The sequence below is a fragment of the Urocitellus parryii genome, chromosome 2 (genome assembly GCF_045843805.1).
Source record: "Urocitellus parryii isolate mUroPar1 chromosome 2, mUroPar1.hap1, whole genome shotgun sequence".
NCBI lineage: Eukaryota > Metazoa > Chordata > Mammalia > Rodentia > Sciuridae > Urocitellus > Urocitellus parryii.
In genome coordinates, this window is record NC_135532.1 from 59,962,411 (window position 1) to 59,982,636 (window position 20,226).

The 20,226-nt window shown below is 32.6% G+C and overlaps 1 pseudogene; it reads left to right on the forward strand.

Annotated features, from left to right (window-relative positions):
- The window catches only part of LOC113187781 (WD repeat-containing protein 20-like), a 65,623-nt pseudogene that overhangs the window by 21,378 nt on the left and 24,019 nt on the right, over positions 1-20,226 (forward strand).

Below are 20,226 nucleotides of genomic sequence, written 5' to 3' on the forward strand. Positions count from 1 at the left end.
TAGTCATATCAGTAATAGTAATTATTACCACTATTGTCTTACATATATTTATTTAACTACACTGGATTTATTTTATAGTACAATATTTTGAAAAGAATGGATATAATTTATTTTCTTGTAGATGAAGAAATCTACTCACCCATTTAATTTACTTGACTAATCAAAACTTTCTTTATTTGTAAAGTTATCTGCTATTTTTTATTGTGCTGATTTTTAATGTCCAATATGTAAATATGCCATTTATTTTCTTTTTTCAAGATTTTCTTATCTATACTATTCTTCACATAAACATTGATAATATTTAATCAAATTGAAAATATGAAATTCTATGTAATATATCCTTTTATCATTATATTTAGTTTTGGTATTTTAATTACATTAAGTTTTTGTTCTCAGGATAATTGCTTATCAATATTTTTCAGACTATTGTTTGTTTCATGATATCAATGACAGGATGTTTTATTCTAATCTATACACTCCTTCCTTTGTAGTATCTATGATTCTGATAAATTGACTCCATCACAGGCTCTGAGAAGGTTCTTATAAGCCATACATTGCCTTGGCCAAAGTGAATGGCTAGTGATGGGCAATTCTTTCAAAGAAAGTCAGTTAGGTTTTCCTGAACTTTAGCTGTAAGAATATGCTGTGCTTATACCTGATGTCATCAAGTAGAGTGTTCTTTAGAATTCAAATTTAGAGAGCACAATAAATTCAAGTAGAAAATGTTTATAACTAAAATATAATTGAAAGTACTTTATCCCTCCTTTTTGCTTGTTATTAAGTGCTAATGTATAGTAACAGGATGTGCCTTAGTCTATTCTGTTCAAATATTGTAGTTTAGGTAAAAAATTTGTTCCTATGGCCCCGTATTCAAGGAGTGGTCCCAGATGATGGCACTATTGGGAGGTGATAGAAACTTAAGGAGGAATGACCTAATTAGAAGAAGTACATAACTGGGGGGTGTGACTTTGAAGGTTTCTTTCTTTCTCTCTCTCTCTCTTTCTAATGCTTCACCAGGTAAGAAGCTTTTTTTCTGATACACTCACATTGCAATGACATTTACTTCACCACAGACCCCAAAACAATGGAGCCAAGTGACTATGGACTCAAGCATCTGAAACCATGAGTCAAAATGCATCCTTTCACTTTTATATTGATTTTTCAGACATTTTGTAAAAGCAATAGAAAGTTTAGTAACACAGAAAATTGGTGCCAAGAAATGGAATTGTTGCTGTGATTATACCTGATCATGTGGTTCAGAAGTCTTTGCAAGTGATTTTTGGGAGGAATTCATAAAATTTTGAAGAATCAGGCAAGAGAAAGATTAGAATGTAGTAAGCAGAGCTTACTGGTGTTTCTAGTGTGTTTTTGGAAGACCAGACTGCTGTTGGGAATTCATAAAATGAAGACCATGCTTATGAAGTTTTAGAAAAAAATGAGGACTGTACTGGTAGATTAGAAAATATTTTAAGGCACCAAAGCATTCAGGCTGTGGCATGAATATTACTTCTTTTAGCCAGGTTTATGGTAAGAATTAAGAGGAAGAAACACAGCAGAAAGATTTATAAAACTTGAATTTTGGCTGGAAAAGCATAAACAAAATTAGGTCTGAAGAATTTGTGATTCTTGAGATTATAGTGATTAAAAAGACGCCAAATACTTTGCAATCACACAGTAGGAAACATAGTTTGAAGGCATCTCAGGAATCAGCAAGATGCCATCCTTCACGGGCTCATTGGTAAACCTTTAATTTGAGAAGAGTGTCCATGGTGCAGTACTCAGAGGCCATTGTAGTGATGGTCCAGGTGGTTCCAGCTAATGCTCAAGATAATGGAAGACATGGGTGTCATCCTATGGATGTATCTGCAAAAATGAAAAATGTGAGAGCTATGGAGTTACAGAGGCCTCAATTCAGATTTCAAAGGAATATCTGGAGGGCCAATCATCGTATGGGAGGTTCAGATTCCCTGCTGGTCACCCCTCAAAGGGTGATGCATAAAGCTGAGAGAGTAAAGCTGAATCTGCAAGAAGTTTGAGATGCCAGGAATGTGAAACATCTGCTAAGAAAAGACATAGAAATAATCAGAGTCAGTCAGAGAGTTTTGTTTCCGGCTACATTCAAGAGATCAAGGTCTTTGTAGCTCCAATAATGCAAACACAAACCTTGAATACCAGGCATGGAGGTACAGGATATAATGTTTTCTCTCCTGGGTTTTGGTCTTGCTTTTGTTCAGTCATTCCTTGGTATTCTGTATCTTCTATTTAGAATGGAATGTTTATCCTGTAACATGTTTTATTGGAAGTATGCAACTTGTTGATTTTATTTCATTTTATTTTATTTTTTATTATTTCTTCTCACTGAGTCTCACAGCTAAGTTTGCCTTGAGTGTCAAAGCAGACTTTGGACTTAGAAATTTGAGCAATACTGAAACTGTTACAACTATGAGGACTCTTAGAGAAGGGCATAATACATTTTGCATTGTGAGAGAAGTATGAGCCTTTGGGGTCCAGGGTTGAATGTTATAGTTTGAATCCGGTATGTCTTCTAAAGGTTCAGGTGTTGAAAGATTTGTCCCTAGTTGGTAGTGCTTTTAGGGAGATAATAGAATCTTTAGAATGAGGGGCCTGCTTTGAGAAACTCACTGGGAGCATATCTTTGAAGCGTTTAGTTTGTCTGTATCTACAAAATAAACCCTTTGCTTCCTGACTTCCACTAAGTAATAATCTTTGCTCTGGTCCACACTCCCTGCTATGATATTCTGCCTCATGATAGGCCCAGAAACAGCTGAGCCAAGTGACCATGTGTAAAACACCGCTGAGTATAAACAAAAATATCTTTTTTTCCTTTGAGATGATTTTCTCAAGTATTGTCTCACAGTGGTGGAAAGCTAACCAACACATCATAAATCCAGGTTTCTGTTCATACTCAATACCATCTCTCTATGTGCACAGAATTCTATCTCTTCCTGAAGACTTTGTCTCTTTGCACATTATAATAATAGAGTTTGCATTGATTAAAAAGGGAGACAGAAGTAAAGACAACAATTAAGATAATTAGGAGTGTACAGAGAAAAATTCCAGAATAAGAAACAATCTATTTTGATAGAGGGTTAATATCCAGAATATATAAAGAACAACACACACAAAAACTTATTGCTCAAAAAGAAAAGAATCAAGTAACCTAATCAATAAATGAGGAAATAAACTAATCAGACACTTCTCAGAAGAAGTTATAGGATCGTCCAACAAATATATGAAAGAAAATATTGAACATCTTCAGCTTTTAGTAAAATACAAATTAAAACCACATTGAGATTTTTATCTAACTTCAGTAGGATTGGCAGTCATAAGAATATAAATAACAAATGCTGGTGAGGATAGGGAGAGCACTTTTACACAGTTGGTAAAACTGCAAATTAGTACAACCACTATGGTAATCAGGTGTTCCACACACCAGGTTTGTAACCAATGTGTGATTCAGCTATATCCCTTGTTGGTATTTATCCTAAGAATCTAATGTCAGCATACTATAGCAATACATGCATACTCATGTTTATAACAGCACAATTCACAATAGTTAAATTATGGAACCAGAATTTCTGTCCATAAATGAATGGATAAAGAAAATGAGGTATTCAAGCACCATGGGTTTTTATTTAACCATAAAAATCATGATATTATGTCATTTGCAGAGAATGAGCAGAGCTTCAGAACATTATGTTAAGCAAACTAAACCAGATTCAGAAAGTCAGGGTTGTACATTTTCTTTCATATTTTTAAGCTAGAGAGAAAAGGTGGATCATGAACTAAAATTAATTTTCATGCATGTATGATTTTTGCCTGGATGAACTTAACTAGTATGTATAACTATAAAGCTCTAATAAAAATAAATGAAAAGGGGGGCTGGGGCTATAGCTCAGTGGTAGACAGCTTGCCTCACACATGCAAGGCACTGGGTTCAATCCTCAGCACTACACAAAAATAAAGATGTTGTGTCCATCTACAACTAAAAAATGAATTAAAAAATAAAAAATAAATATATGAAAAGAGAAAACTGAATATTCTTTAATGGCTACACAAACAATAACCAACTAAAACAAAAATGAATACAATGCATTTAATGAGTAAAATTTGTCTAATATATTAAGAATATATCTAGTAAGCAAAGTTCAGTATGTAAAAAGACATGTATATTTTAATGCATTTTCTAAAGCTAGCATTCTGTATTTCAGAAACACATTTATAAACTTCAAATGATATTGAATAGAAACAAATGTTTGTGGATTGCACAGAGCTAGTGAAAATTGAGAATACATTGCAACTCTTAAAATTCCTTATTGCATGTAGCTACAATTTTTTTCAACATACCATATTAATTTTTTGTCCACATGGTGGTATCCATCCCACTCTTGCTATTTTCTTAAATTCTTTTGACATCTTTGAGCTACACATCTCTACTGGGCATAAATGCCATTTCTGTTCAATCTATTGTCTAGGTAGCACTTCAGTTCTGTGAATTTTACTTATCTATATGGGGGAAATCCTTTACTTATATCATCTCATGGGATCAAATGATAATACATCTTTCTCACTAAGTTAGCCAGGTCTAATTTTTCTGATTTTTTTCTCTAATTTTTCCGAAACCACCCATATCTGACCAAAACAAAGAGGGTTTTGTTGTATTTTTGTCTTATTGTCTTATTCTTCAGCTATATGTATGTGTGTACATTAATGTTTGTGTATTATTTCCTTAGTATGTAATTGAGTTCAGAATTAGAATTGCACTTCTGACCAAAGCCTGATTCCAAACACCAAGGCCAAAATGGCTATTCAAAAATAATTGCCATTTCACAGGTAAAATTGACATGTTTGATATCAAGTAGATTAAATTCTTTAATATCAAATGATTATTTCTCACAACAACACAGAAACCTAGGCATTTTTGCTTTTTTATTTTGAGGGAAGTAGTATATTTATATTATTTCATCTGTAAGTTGATAAATCTTTTCTCCCTTTTGCAACTAATGGAAGCTCAGGAGTTTGTTTTTAAATATTTTAGACATGACCCCTGAAAACTTGCGAATCCTCATTGGTCGTGTTTTTTCAGAAGAAGAAAAATATTCTTCTTGAGGGAGAATATTGGAAGACCCTTTCCTATAGACATTGTGTCACATGCTTGTCCTTGGTGGTACACCTTGGCTAACTGATGAGCTGAGCAAAAAGAATTTAGGTGTTCAGAGTGCTCTTTTGCTGGAGTGTATCCTCTTTCTATAAATGTGTTGTCTGGCTATACTAGTGAACATCTGGGCACCAACAGCTGAGAAATTTTATGATCCCCTCTTGGGTCTAGATCCCTAACCCCAAATGTCCAGTACAGCTTTTACCAAAAATACAACTGCTATTTTGATCAGCAGCTGTGTGACACTTCTGTCAGTTCAGAAATGGGGAAAGAACTATGGGCTCTCTAAACCTCTAAAAAATTTCACTCCTTTTTTAACCAGGCAAATCTAAACATAGAAGGCCTTCATGGGATCTATAAATATTGCTACATTAAGATGAATCAATTAAATGTTTGTGGAAACACTATATAAGCAGGACTTAATGACTGTAAAATTTATAGCTATTTTCTTTTGGATTTGACTGAAGATAGGTACTTAGAAATAATGACAGTCTTCATTTACTCAAAGAAAGGAAAGAAAATTAGTTTTAAAATTAAATATAAGAAAAATAAATGTTGAACTATGTTATGTGAGCAGGCATTGTTGTAAATTACAATACTGATAGTAATATCATTTTTTCAATGAAATCAGAATAAAGTAAACAAGGTTCAGTTGCACCTAGACATTGATATGAATTTAAATTTGGAAATGACAATTTAATAAATTTGTTAAAGACCTAATCTTAAAGCAATAGCTGTGCTAGAGCAATTAACAGGCATCCAAAATTGCAATGCCACTTGTGCCAGAACAAAAAGAGAATGCAGGCCTCTTAAATAAGGGTCTTTATATTTCACATTTATTGTAAGATCTTCCATAATACATACATCTCAGTAAACCTTAGTGTGCTTTCTTTCCTCTTCAATTCTGAAATTAGAATACTCTTATTCCATTTGCTTTATTAAAAGTCAGAGATCGAGTACTTTCCGTATGGGCAGTGGTAGTATATCAGGTGAGTAATTTTCAGAGAGAGAAGGGGAAAAGCTTTTATCATCAGAAGGAAAAATATACACACATTGTATTTTTCCCCAATGATAAAGCTACCTTATTTTGGTAAATAATTATATTCTTAAATACATTGAGTTTAGTCAAATTTGAAAAATAGAATTGTATTACAAATAAATGGGGATGGCTCAATATAGACTAAAATATTTTCTGATAAATATAAATATTAAATATTATTCATATTCTAATAATTGACTTTTTTTCTTAACAGAGGAATTTTGAGCAAGTATTTTAACTTTCTGTAAGATTTAGATCAGTGTCTCTACCACTGCAGAAATGGGAGTACAATTGAAATGGGTGTGAATGTGAATGTATGAGTGGGCTGGGGTTGTGGTTCAGTGGTAGAGTGCTTGCCTAGCTTGTGTAAGGCACTGGGTTCAATCATCGGCACCATAAATAATAAATAAATAAATAAATAAATAAATAAATGTATTGTGTCCATCTACAATTAAATATATATGAGTTTGAGCATAATTATGGGTATGTCTGTGATCAGGTGATCAGGCACTATGGGATTAATGGGGTTAGAATGAAACTCTCTACATGCATTCAGTTAGTGTTTAGCATGTAAGCACTGAATACAATCTCTGTTCACCCATTTGCAGGTGATTATCAGTTGAATATCCTCTCTACTTCTATAGTATGAGAAAGCTCCCATGTGTTTCTCACAGTCTGTCTCTCTCCTCCAGAGAAATGTGCCTTTAGATTATGAACTTGATAAGAAACCACAGCTTTTATTTTTCTCATCTCTTTTTTTTCCTTATGTTCAGGTACTAATGTTGATAATGTCTTCTCCATTGTACAAATATTGCCTAAGACAAATCTGACCCAAAGTCAGGTAATGTTATGCATACACAAAAGTATCAGCTCAAGATTTTAAGTCTTTAATACTTCCATTAAAAACAGATGCCCTATCTTTGAATGCAGCCACTAAGTTAATCAGCATTCCAACCTTTACATAGTGCTTTGTTGTTGTTAAGCCTCAATAATATTCTTTTGTAGGTATGAATTAATGTTTAATGTTTTTTATGTGCTAAAGTACTTTTTTCACTTAAAATTGTTCTTTCTTAATTTTTCCAATATATTTTTTGTTTTTGTTTTTTCTACCATGTAAATTAAAGTCTATAATTAATGTTTAGTATTTTTAAACTATATACAATCATATGGAACTGTTTGTTTCAATATTGATGAGAAAGTTCTTAAAATTTAATATAATTTTTATGTGAAGCTTTCACTATTTGGGGAAACCGGTGTTTGTTTCTTCACCTATTTCTAGTTGCAGATGGGTGTATCTGTTTAATTTCAAACTGGATTATATAACTGGTCATAGCACTTCATGTTTGATTCAACAATTTTAATCATTTTGTGATTTTTGAAATTGAATAATTTTAAGAAGGCCAACAAGTTCTCATTCTCCAGGTTTCTCATAACTATTTAAGGAACATGCATATGTATCACTTTTCCTGGTCAGTGTCTCACAACATTTAAGATGGTGATGTCCAAATTAAAGGAAGATGCTCTGTTAAGATAAAGTAGAAAAAAAATACAAAGAAGGCAGAATTAGCACAGCACTAAAAAATTATCAAACTGAAATTCAACTAACAATGAGTAAAATTGCTATAGTAGCTGATGGGCTTATAGATTGTAGTACAGCTGAATAAGTAGAAATAGGAACAAGTCACAATTGTGTTCCAATCTAGGGTGCTTCTGGAAGAATTTAGACTTAAAATGTGTGGTCACAAAGACAGGCTATTATAAAGATAAGACTTGTTATACACCCAAAATATATAAATTTTAAATTCATAATGATAATAATGAAGACAGTAAAAAATGGACAGAACACAAATAGAATGTTTGGAGGAGAGATCTGGAAAAAAGACATAGTAAAAACAGAGAAGTCAAAGGATCCTGAGTAACCTTATTAAAAACAATGAATAAATTCTGTATTTTGTATTTATTTTCAACTTCATGCTTAGTTTATCCATTCCTAAAGTTCCTATATATTTTTGTAACATTTCTTCTAGTGTATATCAATTATTAATTTCACCATTATTGAAATAGAAATTTCCTCTTATTTTGCCACTGAGAGGCTGCTGTGTGTCAAGACAGATCCATCCACTGATGCTCCATATTTTACTTGCAAAAATGTAGGACACAACATCATGAAAGGTTTACATATTGTTATGCTAGATAATGTTAAGCACAGTTTACAGACCTGCAGATTTTGGTGCAGGGCACAGGAATATTTATTGATGACATCCTTAGACCAATGAATATACAATCCCAAGATAAAGTCAATCTTTAGCATTTATTTTCCTTTAAGAAAAATCATATATTTTTGAGTGCTAAAAGCTATTAATATGTTTCTCTTTGATGTTATGGAATGTCCACATTTTACATGTCCCTCAAAACAGTGGGGTTTTGAGATGAGGTTATAAAGAGATGAGATCATAAAGAAATTTGTTTTGTATTGTTTGGCCTCCTTACAGTGGTACATAAAATTGCCACCATTAAAAAAAAAAAGGACCTGAGGTTGTTTAACTCTAATTCTGAATATTCTTCAAGTGAGTTAAAAGACACACAAAAAAGCAAGATCAAATAAAAATTTGTGAAAGGACATGAGATATCAAAGTTTCTTTAAATTGCAATATTTTTCTATTATTTTGAGTTGTGATATATGCAATAGAGAGGTTTTATATTTTCTTAAACTCCTTGGGGTAGTGATCTAACCTTTAATGAACTGAACTTCTGAGTTCAAATTCAGTTCACAAAATGGCATTTCTCAAAAAAACAGGAAGAGCAAAAACTTAGAAAATTTAAGTACATCATACAAAAGTCAATTTGTGCATTTACTATTGACTTTCCTCAGTGTTCTCAAATCACACAAAAATATATTTCTAAGCTCTGTAGCCAAGCTCTTTTTTTTTAACCTTCATAGATTAGCAACATATCCCTGTTGGATAAGAATATTCTGTGTTACTTTCTTCAAAACACCTTAAAATTCAGCTAGCATTTCTTAATTTTTCTTACATACTTGTAAAAATATCTAGGGAAAAATAGTTCCTCTGGATGAAATCTGATTATTAATCTTTTGAAATAACTACAATAAAAACAAACCCCCAAAATAGGCAATGATGGAAATGTGATGAAAGGGATTCATAAAACTATTGAAATTCTAAATTAGATTAAGCTATTTTCTAGAGAATATTAAAAAGACCTAATAATGCTCAACAGTTTGGTATTCTGGAAGAGCAGAACCAGGATGGGCTACTTCAAAGAAAAAATATAATGTGCAAGTATTTCCCCTCTCAGAGATTGTGCTCAAGTAGATAGCCTTTGGACAAAGGAAGCTAACAGAAGGCTTAGCAAATGCATCTCAATCCAACCATCATCTACTTGGTAACAACAACTTTCCTAATCCTATACTAGATAATTGGGGATTGAGGTTTAAAGAAAAACAAACACAAAAACAAACAAATGAATACCAAAAAAGATTTCTGAGGGCCACATAGCAATAAACTACTATAACATAAGAGCAGTGGGTGGTCTTTCCTTTGTTTGTGTCAATCAGAGAAAGGTTTGGAGTTCCAGAATCAGGAAAACAGCTAAAGGCATAAGCCTCCACATGATTATTGCTCAGTAGGAACGTACATCAAAAAGCAAACATCATTATGACAGCCTGCTTTATATATGGACTGCTTCTCTCCTTTTTCATGGCTTCAGCACATTATGCAAATCTCTTTAAGCTTCAATAATAAATCATTTTAGTATTGTTTTGAACAAAATTTAGAGAAGCCTGCATTCTGTGGAAATTGACAAATTTTGTCTGTGCAGTTTTCCTGTCCTTTATATTTTAACTATGATTTGTAATGTTTTCCCTCCCTTTGACATTCTTTTCTGTACATATATTTTAAAAAGGACATACAGATGTACTTATGTATATAGACCTGTGTGGCAGGGCATGTCAAGTTATTGGTCATTCAAATTACAGCTACAGCATCAATTGATCCAATTTCAAGGTAGGCTTTGTCAAGTACCAAATATGTCCTTGATGCTGGAGAGACAAGAACAGTATAAAAATAAAACAAACTCCCTCTGTTTTTCAGAAGATGCATTTTATATTATACATATGTAACAGTATATATACATATACATATATGAGTGCAGAAATATTTTTTATGCATTTGTTTTTAAACAGTTTGTAAGCATGTGCAGATGTGTCTTTATGTGTGTGCATGGGTTTTAGTTACTTTTTCACTGTTGTGACTGAAAAACCTGGGCAGAGCAATTGTAAAGGAGGAAAATTTTATTTCCAGAGCTCATATTTCAGAGGTTTCAGTCTTTAAACAGCAGGCTCCATTCCTCAGGGCTCTAGGTGAGGGACAACATCATGGTCGAAAAGTGTGGCAGAGGGAAGTAGCTCACTTGATGATCAGGAAGGGGAGAGAGAGAGAGAGAGAGAGAGAGAGAGAGAGAGAGAGAGAGAGAGAGAATGAGAATGAATATGACTGACTGACTGCACTCACCAGATACAAAATATATACCTCAAAGGCATGTCCCCAAAGACTCACCTCCAGCCACACCCTACCTGCTTTTGATTTCTACTCAGTTAAACCTGCAAGGGATTAATTTACTAAATGGGTTAAGGCTCTCATAACTCAATCATTTCTGCTCCAAAACTTCTTGTCTCACACATGAACTTTTGGGGGACACCCAAACTATAACAGCATGTGTGTGTGTGTGTGTGTGTGTGTGTGAGTGTGTGTGTATTGGTAAAAACAAGGACCTGCTAATTAAAGGGCTGTTTGCTGAGATGTGTGGTAGATTGGGTGCCCCCATGTTTAAGCAGGCACAGAGCCAAATCTGAATACCTTTGCATAATTTAAAAATGGGAATTTCAAAGAGCCTGAAGAAGGAGACTGGTATTGGGTAAATCATGTAACTAGAAAGGAAAAGAATAAAAATGAAAGGACTCCTCAGTAAGAGTAACAACACAATAAAATTTTGGAAATAATATTTACCAAGTGTTGAAAGGTGCTGCCATAGGTATTTACTTTAAAAACTTACATCCTCATCTATGTCATTAAAAAATCCTGTGTTTCTCATTATCAAGGTTTTTGTCTGGCATATTTGAACTATATTAAATTTATACCAAATAATATAATCAACACATTTAAAGCCCCCCCCCACTAAAGAAATTTAGTACCTACAGTTATAATAGAAGCATATTTTATATTTTTCCCCTTTAGAGGTAGCTACTATCTCTTAGTTGTTTTCTCTCTTCTCTCTTCTTTGTTCTCTCTCTCACTCTCTCTTCTGGTACTGAATTTGAATATGATCTACATCCCCAGTTTTTCTTAGGTTGAGAGTTTTTGTGTTGTTTTTGTGTTGTTCTTTTGTTGTTTGCTAGTTTCTTTCTTTTTTTTTTTTTTTTTTCCGGAGCTCATCTGAATGTTGAGTCTGTAGGCCTTTGCCCTCTCACCTTTTGTGGGGTCTTAGTGAAAGCTCTCTATCTCTTTAAGGACTGTTAATTTCTACCCTGTCTTTTTTTAAAAACATGACTCTTTTTTTCCCCTCCATTCACCACCACATTGCATCTCAAGACCTCTGCTCTTTTTTTGTTTGTTTCCTCTTTATTTAATGAGATCTTTGTTGCTTTCCAGAAAGCAAGGGTATGTATTTATTTATTCAACAATAATTTACTGAGCACTTATTTTATGGCAGTCATTAATTCTTGATACAAGGTACACAGTATTAACTAAAACAGGCAAAATCATTTTCCTTCAGAATGCTAGCTGTCATGTATCATTCCAGGTGAATATAAGTAAGACATTTATTTTTGCCCTTGTTTTAGGGATGACTAGTTCATTATATTGCTGGAAATGACTTATCTGACTTTCACATACACATATACAATTAAATTAAACTGATTTAGTATGGTCAATACATATATTTTTATAAGGTTTAGGTTCCGAATTTCTGAATTTTCATTTATTTTTATTTTTATTTTTTTAAGATTCTTAATAATTTTAAGCTTTTTCCCCCTAAGTTATTAGTAGCAGTAAAGACCTATATCAGCTTAAAAGATTACACTGACTCTGAAACATAATAAAATATTTAACACTTTGTTTTTAGCCTGATATAAGGTGCTCTATATATAATAATTACCTATTTCTTTCCTTTTTGCCATGAAATAGAGATTATTTCTTTATCTTACTTTGCCACAAAATGAAATCCCAAAAAGTTACATAATACATTGTGCTCCCTCTATGAAGTGAAAATTTTAAGATTAATTTGTTGATCTGAAAATGAATGCCAAATCCAATTGCCTCAAAGTCAAACTAATCATCTTCCTCTAATAATAGTGCTGCGCTTTGCAGCTTTTATGATGTTACTTTGTTGGAATATCCTGACCACATTGTTTTTGTAGGAACTCACAAAGTTATCAGAGACATCATGATATCAATGTTTAAATTAATTAATGTTGAATTAATCACTGCATACAGTTCATTATTCATACAATGTGTTAGGACTAATATGTTCTATGCTAGGACTTCTCATTTTACATGGGCATTCTCTCCTTGTTTTTGACTGTCAGCAATTGAGGTAATTGCCTCTGTGATCACTGTATTCAAAATAAATGAACTGTACTTTACCCCAAGACTGGTTTATTCCCATTCCCTGGAAATACAAGGAAAGATGTAACTTTAAAATATTGTATTAGTCTGCTCAGGCTGCCATAACAAAATACCATAGAATGAGTGGCGTAAATAAGAGAAAGTTAAAATTCTTGAACCTAGAAGTCCAGCATGCCTGGTTGCTGGTGATCTTTCTAGCTTGCAGATGGCCACAATCTCACTGTGTCCTCTCATAGACTCATGCATTCAAGGAGAGAGAGCTCTCTGGTTTCTCTCGTGTATGGAAATACCAGTTCTTTAAGATTAGGATCCTACTCTCATAGCCTCTTAACTCCTTAAAAGCCATATCCATTGGAGATCAATGGAGCTGCATCAAAACATCAAATTTGAAGTCCATCATAGATATTTCTCCTTAAATATGTTTTGTCTTTCTTGAAGGCCTATAGGATCATTTTTGTGTGTGTGTGTGTGTGTGTGTGTGTGTGTGTGTGTGTCTGTGTGTGTGTATATACTGGGGATTGAGCCCAGCCAGGGCTGCTAAACAACTGAGCCATGTCCCCTGCGCTCTCTCTCTCTTTTTTTTTTTTTAATTTTGGGAACACTTCTTCCTAAGCTGTTTAGGGCCTCCCTAAGTTGCTGAGGCTGGCTTTGAACTTGTAATCTTCCTGCCTCAGCCTCCCAAGCTGCTAAGAGTGCAGGCATGGCCATCATATCTGGCCAGGCCTATAAGATTTGAAGAAAGTCCTAAGTTACATAATCATGAAATAATTCCCTATTGTTTGTTTTTTGTGTTTATTTATTTTACCATGCTTCATTTATAAATATGCTTGTAGTCATCATAATAATGAATTCTATAAGGTTTTAGACCCATGATTCTCATCTGGTATTACTAGAATCACATGGGCTCATTGAATAATAAGCCAATACTTATCTTTCAAGAGTCCCATTTGTTCTACCTAAAAGTTGAAAGATAACCTTCCTGGGTGTAACCCTGATCTATTTGATCACAAAGATTCCCTTTCCTGTGTAATTTACATATTTCCCTTTATCTTTCATTTTCTTTCTCAAAATGTATATCAAGATTGCTAAATAAGAAAATTTATTTTATTATGCCACATTTTAAAAGTATATTGTTGTCTTTCACAGTTTTTATATCACTGTCCTCTGCAATTCATTTGTTAATAATCTGCTAATTAAATTCAAAAATAAATTTGATACTTCATTGTCCTTAAGGATGAGTCAAACTCTATTGGTTTATCTATAACTTTAACTGCAATGTTCTGCAACAATGTAAATCCTTGTGATCAAATAGATGAGGGTTATACCCTGCAAGGTTCTCTCTCCTTTTCCTCACATTTTCCTTAATAAGACCTTTGGGATTGTGGAGGCTGACTGCCCTTTCAGCAGGGGCTACCAACAAGGTGCTACATAGCATTACACATAAAACTACTTTTCAAATGCTGTAATTACTGTCATCAGCCAAATATTCATTCTTCTTGCAGAAAAGGAAGAAACATTAGTGATTAGGCATTTTCATCCTGAAAGTAAATTAAAAAAAAGAAAAAACTCAACAACTTTTGAATTCTGTATAGACTTGAAATAAAAGAAAATCATGGTTTTCTCTATAATATAAGAGCAATTATAGTGTTGTGTAAAGGGAAGTTCTTTCTCAAAAGACCAACATTTGAGATTGATACCTAGAGGACAATTGGTTATGTAAAGAGGGTTTCAACTTGGCTAAATTTTATTTTCAGGAATAAAAGTCACAGTAGTAATACCAAGTACCAGGCATTGGAAAATTTTTCTTTTCTTTTCTTTTTAAATTTAAAGATCAATGTTTATCTTTAAGCAGGAAGAAATGACCTCTTTGACTCTAAATATGGGGAAATAAATAAGTCTGGCTTTCTCAAAAGATCAGTAATAAGACACAAAAATATTAACTTCTGGTTCACAGATACAATAAATTCAAACCAACCCACTATTGACTAAACATTATAATATCCAATGGCTTTGTCAGTGGCCTAAGTGAAATTACTTGACAGTCGCAGTTCAATTTTCAAACATACATAAAACATAACTCAATTAATGATTCCATCTTCACCTGCATCCATACCTATGCATTAAAGGAACAGTTTTCTTATCTGTTAAAGAGACATGTAAAGAAGATCGGAAACATTTATGTGTGGTTCAAGTAGAATCTGAGGGCAAGGACTTCTAAATTAGAAAATTAAAGTTGTCAGCAGTTAAGAATTTGAACATTCTTTCTAAGTCTGTATTTGTCTATCAAGTTTTGAAACATCTACATAACTCCTTTTGAGATGCCTTTTCATAACATTGTATGAAATTTCTCTCTGAATAAATTTTTCTTCTACTTGGGAAATTAATAATAAATTTCAAAGCAGGAGGATATCATTACAAAATAACTTTCATGAGCCTAAATAGGATAATACTAAATGAGAGAATTAGTTCTCTAATCCTGGGAAATGACCCATTTACTTCAAAGTGTTATTTGTTATATATATATATATATATACTTATATATATACACACAGACATATGTATATATATATATATGACTTCCAATATATACTTCCTTTCATTTTTTGCTTATTATTTATTATATGAGATAATTTATGCATCCCTGTATCAAAATAGAGAGATGCCAATCTACTGCATCCTAAATCATCTTGAAATTTCTGTAGTTTAAAAAATAATTGCAGCTATATTAGCATGTGTGGCATACATTTATTTTCTATTTTTTTTTAACATTTTCAGTATCTTATAACTCAGAAATGCCCATTAGTACATTCATTCATTTGGACAGAATTGTTATTTAAAATTTTATCATAAAATTATGTTCTTTCTATATTGATAAATTTATTCACATCAAGTTTCTTTTTCTATAATGATATAGTCCAGTATAGCTTGCATAAGCCCTGTATTGCTACAAATTAAAAATGCATATCTATAGTGTCACTCCCTACATTTCAAGTACTCAAAGCTACACATGGCCAGTAACTAAGGAGAGCAAAAGTTAAGTATTTCAGTCACTGAAGTGAGTTCTATTGGATAGAAAAACTATCGATTTTAGCATGTTAATGTTTGTAATATATACATATATACATGCATGCCCAAATATATTATTTACATATGTAAATTTAATCTGTGTGTGTGTGTGTGTGTGTGTATGTTTGTGTGTGTATAAACAGACTTCCTCCCTTGGCATTCATGTAGAAATCTTTCTAGGTCCCTGAGGATATCAAGATCTGCAGATATTTAAACCCCTTATATAAAATTCTTAATATTTATATATAACCTAACAACTCATATACATTAAATCATTTCTAGTTTACATTTAATACATAATACAACATAAATGCTATGGAGATAGTTGTTTTATTGTAATTCTTAGAGAATAATGATTAAGAAAATAATAATTAAGAAATAATGAAAAGATAAATATCTGTACAAGTTAAGTAATAACATTTTTAAAAATTTCCATCTGTGATTGGATGAATCTAAGAGGGTGGAAATCACAGATAAACAGGTCCAACTGTATGTAAAATTATATTTAATGTGTATATTTTACCTTCCTGCTTCCCCTGCAGAATTTGTATTTGCCTAAATACATTAAAAATACTTTCAATTAAGTACACTATTTAAAATGTAAAATTTTTCCACTTTATTTTTGGCTGATAAAATATAAACTAGGGAGGTGTAGGGATACATACTTGCATATTTCATATGATAATAATGGAGAAAAACAGACGAAATAGAGAGGGAGAAATAATTGAAAGAAACGTAAATGAGGAAAGAATAACAGAGTGAGAAAAATGAGAAATTGCAAAAGTCTATTATTCTATGCATCTTCTTAGGATTTTCTATCCATGTGACAACCCTAAACTGACATAATAAATCACTGTTCTAAATAAGTATATTAAATATGTAAATGCTATTCATGCATTGATCATCTTACCATCTTTTTTGTTTGGTATAAAGGCCAAAAGGGAAACCTGTACAGGAGTACAAGCAAGCATGGTCTCCAAATAGTAAGAAAAAAATAAAGCACTCTGGGCTCTTCATTATATTTATTTTCGGAAGCAAGAATCAGATTTAGAGACATATGTTAGCTACCATAATTTTTAATACCTCTTGTTAAAGATATTTAGATGCACCAGCTCATTGAAGGTTTTCCTTTTCTTAAGACTGCCCAGTGAATAATAAGTGCATGTAGTATAGTAGTGAAGCATACAGTTTTGATTCAATATAATCTTTGATTGAATTTGCACAATTTCTTTTGTCTCTCTGAGCCCATTTTTCCTCTCTACATAATGGTAATGATAATACCTCACTGGATTGCACTAAATATTAAAATAAGTAAAATGCATTTCACTTTCCACTCACCTTTAGAATAAAGCTCAATTGAGGGTAACTAGTCTCATTTCTCTGGAAAGTTTTTCTTTCAAATTATATGTACATGTGAATTAAACATCTTTATTCTTAAAAATAAGTTTTCCTGTGGATCCAATGCTAATTATGACATTAAAATTTTATGTAATATTAAAAAACATGGAAATAAGTTCTAAGATCTGCCCAGTGTTAGTCAAAAATCTAATTTGTCTTCAAGCAAAATAAGCTCAAATTGAACTAGCTTATAAAATAGTAAAGAATACTCAGCTCAATAAAGCTTTAGCAAGTCAAACATTAGGAATGCAAATCAGTTTGCAGCCCTAAAACTTCCAGGAACTAGAATCAAATGCTTAGGCTATAGCACTCACTCCCCTTTAAATATTTTTTTCTAGTTTGAGTAATATTTTCTCCTAAAATTTACTAGGTTTACCTTGTAGTTATAAATGGGGACACCAGCAACCACCAGAGACATCAATTCTCACAGTGGATCCATATGGAAATAGCTCTTTCCACTACTTTTATATAAAAATCATGGGGAATTTGCTCAAATAACTGCTCCATTTGCATGCCTCTAGTGTGTACTGTGACCTAATCACCATGAAAAGATTTATATAGCTTTTGTAAAGATTCCAATTTATCTTACTATCATTCTGTGTAGAGGACTGGTAGTAATGTCTGTTTAGATTAGCAGTGTATAATTGGTATAGAAAGGCAGAGGAAGGTAGAATAGATCTATTTCTCTGTGGAAATAAACATGGTTCAAGAACTTGTGTAAGAGGAATATGAAGGATTTTATAGTTGTTGTTTTCTTTGCTTTTCCCTTAATGTTATTTATTTTAGTCATCTCTTTCACTGCTTTGACTAAAGGCCCCACCAGATCAACTGTAGAGGAGGAAAGTTTATTTAAAGCCTCAGGATTTCAGAGACCTTAGTTCATAGAATGCTGATTCCCTTCCTTATTCTTGATGTGAAGCAGAACATTATGCCTGAAGAGTGTGGCAGAGTAAAGCAGCTCACATATGGTGATCCTGAAATGAGAGAGAGAGAGAGAGAGAGAGAGAGAGAGAGAGAGAGAGAGAGAGAGAGAGAGGACTCTCCACTCTCCAGACACAAAATATATACCCCATAGTCATGACCTCAATAAACCAGTTCCTCCACAACATCCCACCTGCCTCCACTTACCACTCAGTTAATCCCATCAGTGATTAATTCACTGATTATGTTAAGGCTATGACTCAAATCATTTCTCCTCCAAACCTTTTTGATTGTGTAACATGTGAGCTTTTGGGCGATACCTCACATTCATACCATAACAGTATTCTATACAGGTCTTATGTTTATAAGGTCTGGAATAATCATGGACAAAGTGGTGTGCAGAGATAGACCTCAAAAATTGCTGGGTTTAGACATAAATCATGAATGTTTTGCGTATATTGCATAGGTAGAGCTGAATGAGAAGAAATATGTAGAAATAAAGAAAATAATCTTAAAAATTTCTAGTGGGTAAATGGTCATTGAAGGTGGTATATGCTTCATGGACTTGTAGAGTGTTTTGAATCTCAGCAGTATATAAGATATAATATAGAAAGAAAATTAAGATTGATTTTTGTTAAAAGAGAAAAAAAATTAAGGAAATATCATTTAAAGAAGAAAAGACCTTTAGTATGTCATTATGTTGAGCCATTTTCTCATATTATTTTTGTTGTTATTGGAAAAGGGGGTACCAAAAATTGAGTCCAGGTGAGTTTAACTGAGTCATTCCCAACCTTTTTTTTTTTTTTCTTTAAATTTTGAGAGAGGATTTCACTCAGTTGCTTAGGGCTTCACTAATATGCTGAGCCTAGCTTTGAACTTTAGATCCTCCTGTCTCAGACTCCTTAGTTGCTGGGATTACAGGCCTGCCACCAGCATGCCCAGCTTCATTTTTTTTTTTCACAACATAAAAATTTTTATTTCACAAATTATCTTTTGATTCACTAGAACAGCCATTAGATGATTCAAATATTTTCTTTTTTACCTTATAAAAGGAAAGTAAATAAAAATAGTAAAGTTTATCTTGAGTTTTCTAAACATGAGTTATACAAAAACCTATTATAAAAGATATTTTATTTAACAAATTAGTAATTAATGAGAAAAAATCTGACATATTAAAATATTATGTTAGCCTTTATTGATTTACTATGCATTATTTGTGCCAGGCTTCTTGTTTTAAAGGCTGTGTGCCAAGGAAAATCACTCATCTAATAGTCTCACTTCTGGACATATTTCCAAAGGAAATCAAGTCATTTTCTTGAAAAGGTAGCCATATTCCCAGGTTCATAGTAGTATTATTTGTAATAGCTAAGCTGTGGAGAAAACCGTGTCTGCTGACAAATAAATGAATATATCCCATGCAAGCACACACAAACCACCCCCCCACACACACACACATACACACACACAGAGGAATATTACTCATCCTCAAGAAAAGCACTTCTACTGTTTGTGACAATATAAATGAGCCTGAAGAACTTTTTCCTAAATATTGAAATTTTTTTCCTAAAATAAGTCAAATAGAAAAAAATAAATGTTGCATGATCTCACATCAGTGAAATTCAAAAAAGTCTCCTGCACAGAAACAAAGTAGAAGGGTGATTACTAACTAGGAAGTGGGGTAAATGGGGAGAGGTTTGTCAAAGAGTACAAATTGCAGTTAAAAGATGAGTTAAGTTCTGGAGTCTTAATGTACAGAGTTATGACTATAGTTAATAAATGTATAGGTTCAAATATTAATCAAAAGTTTAATGTAATATAATGTGATAGTAAATAATGATATAGTGTGCTATAGCTACTTTAATAAAAAAAATCTGAAATCTAGTTGCTCATCTTCATTTAAAAAAAATATTGCTAACTACATACTTTTAGGGTTTTTTTTTTATTAAAGGAGCTATAAAAATTTAAACTTGCTATGGTTTAAA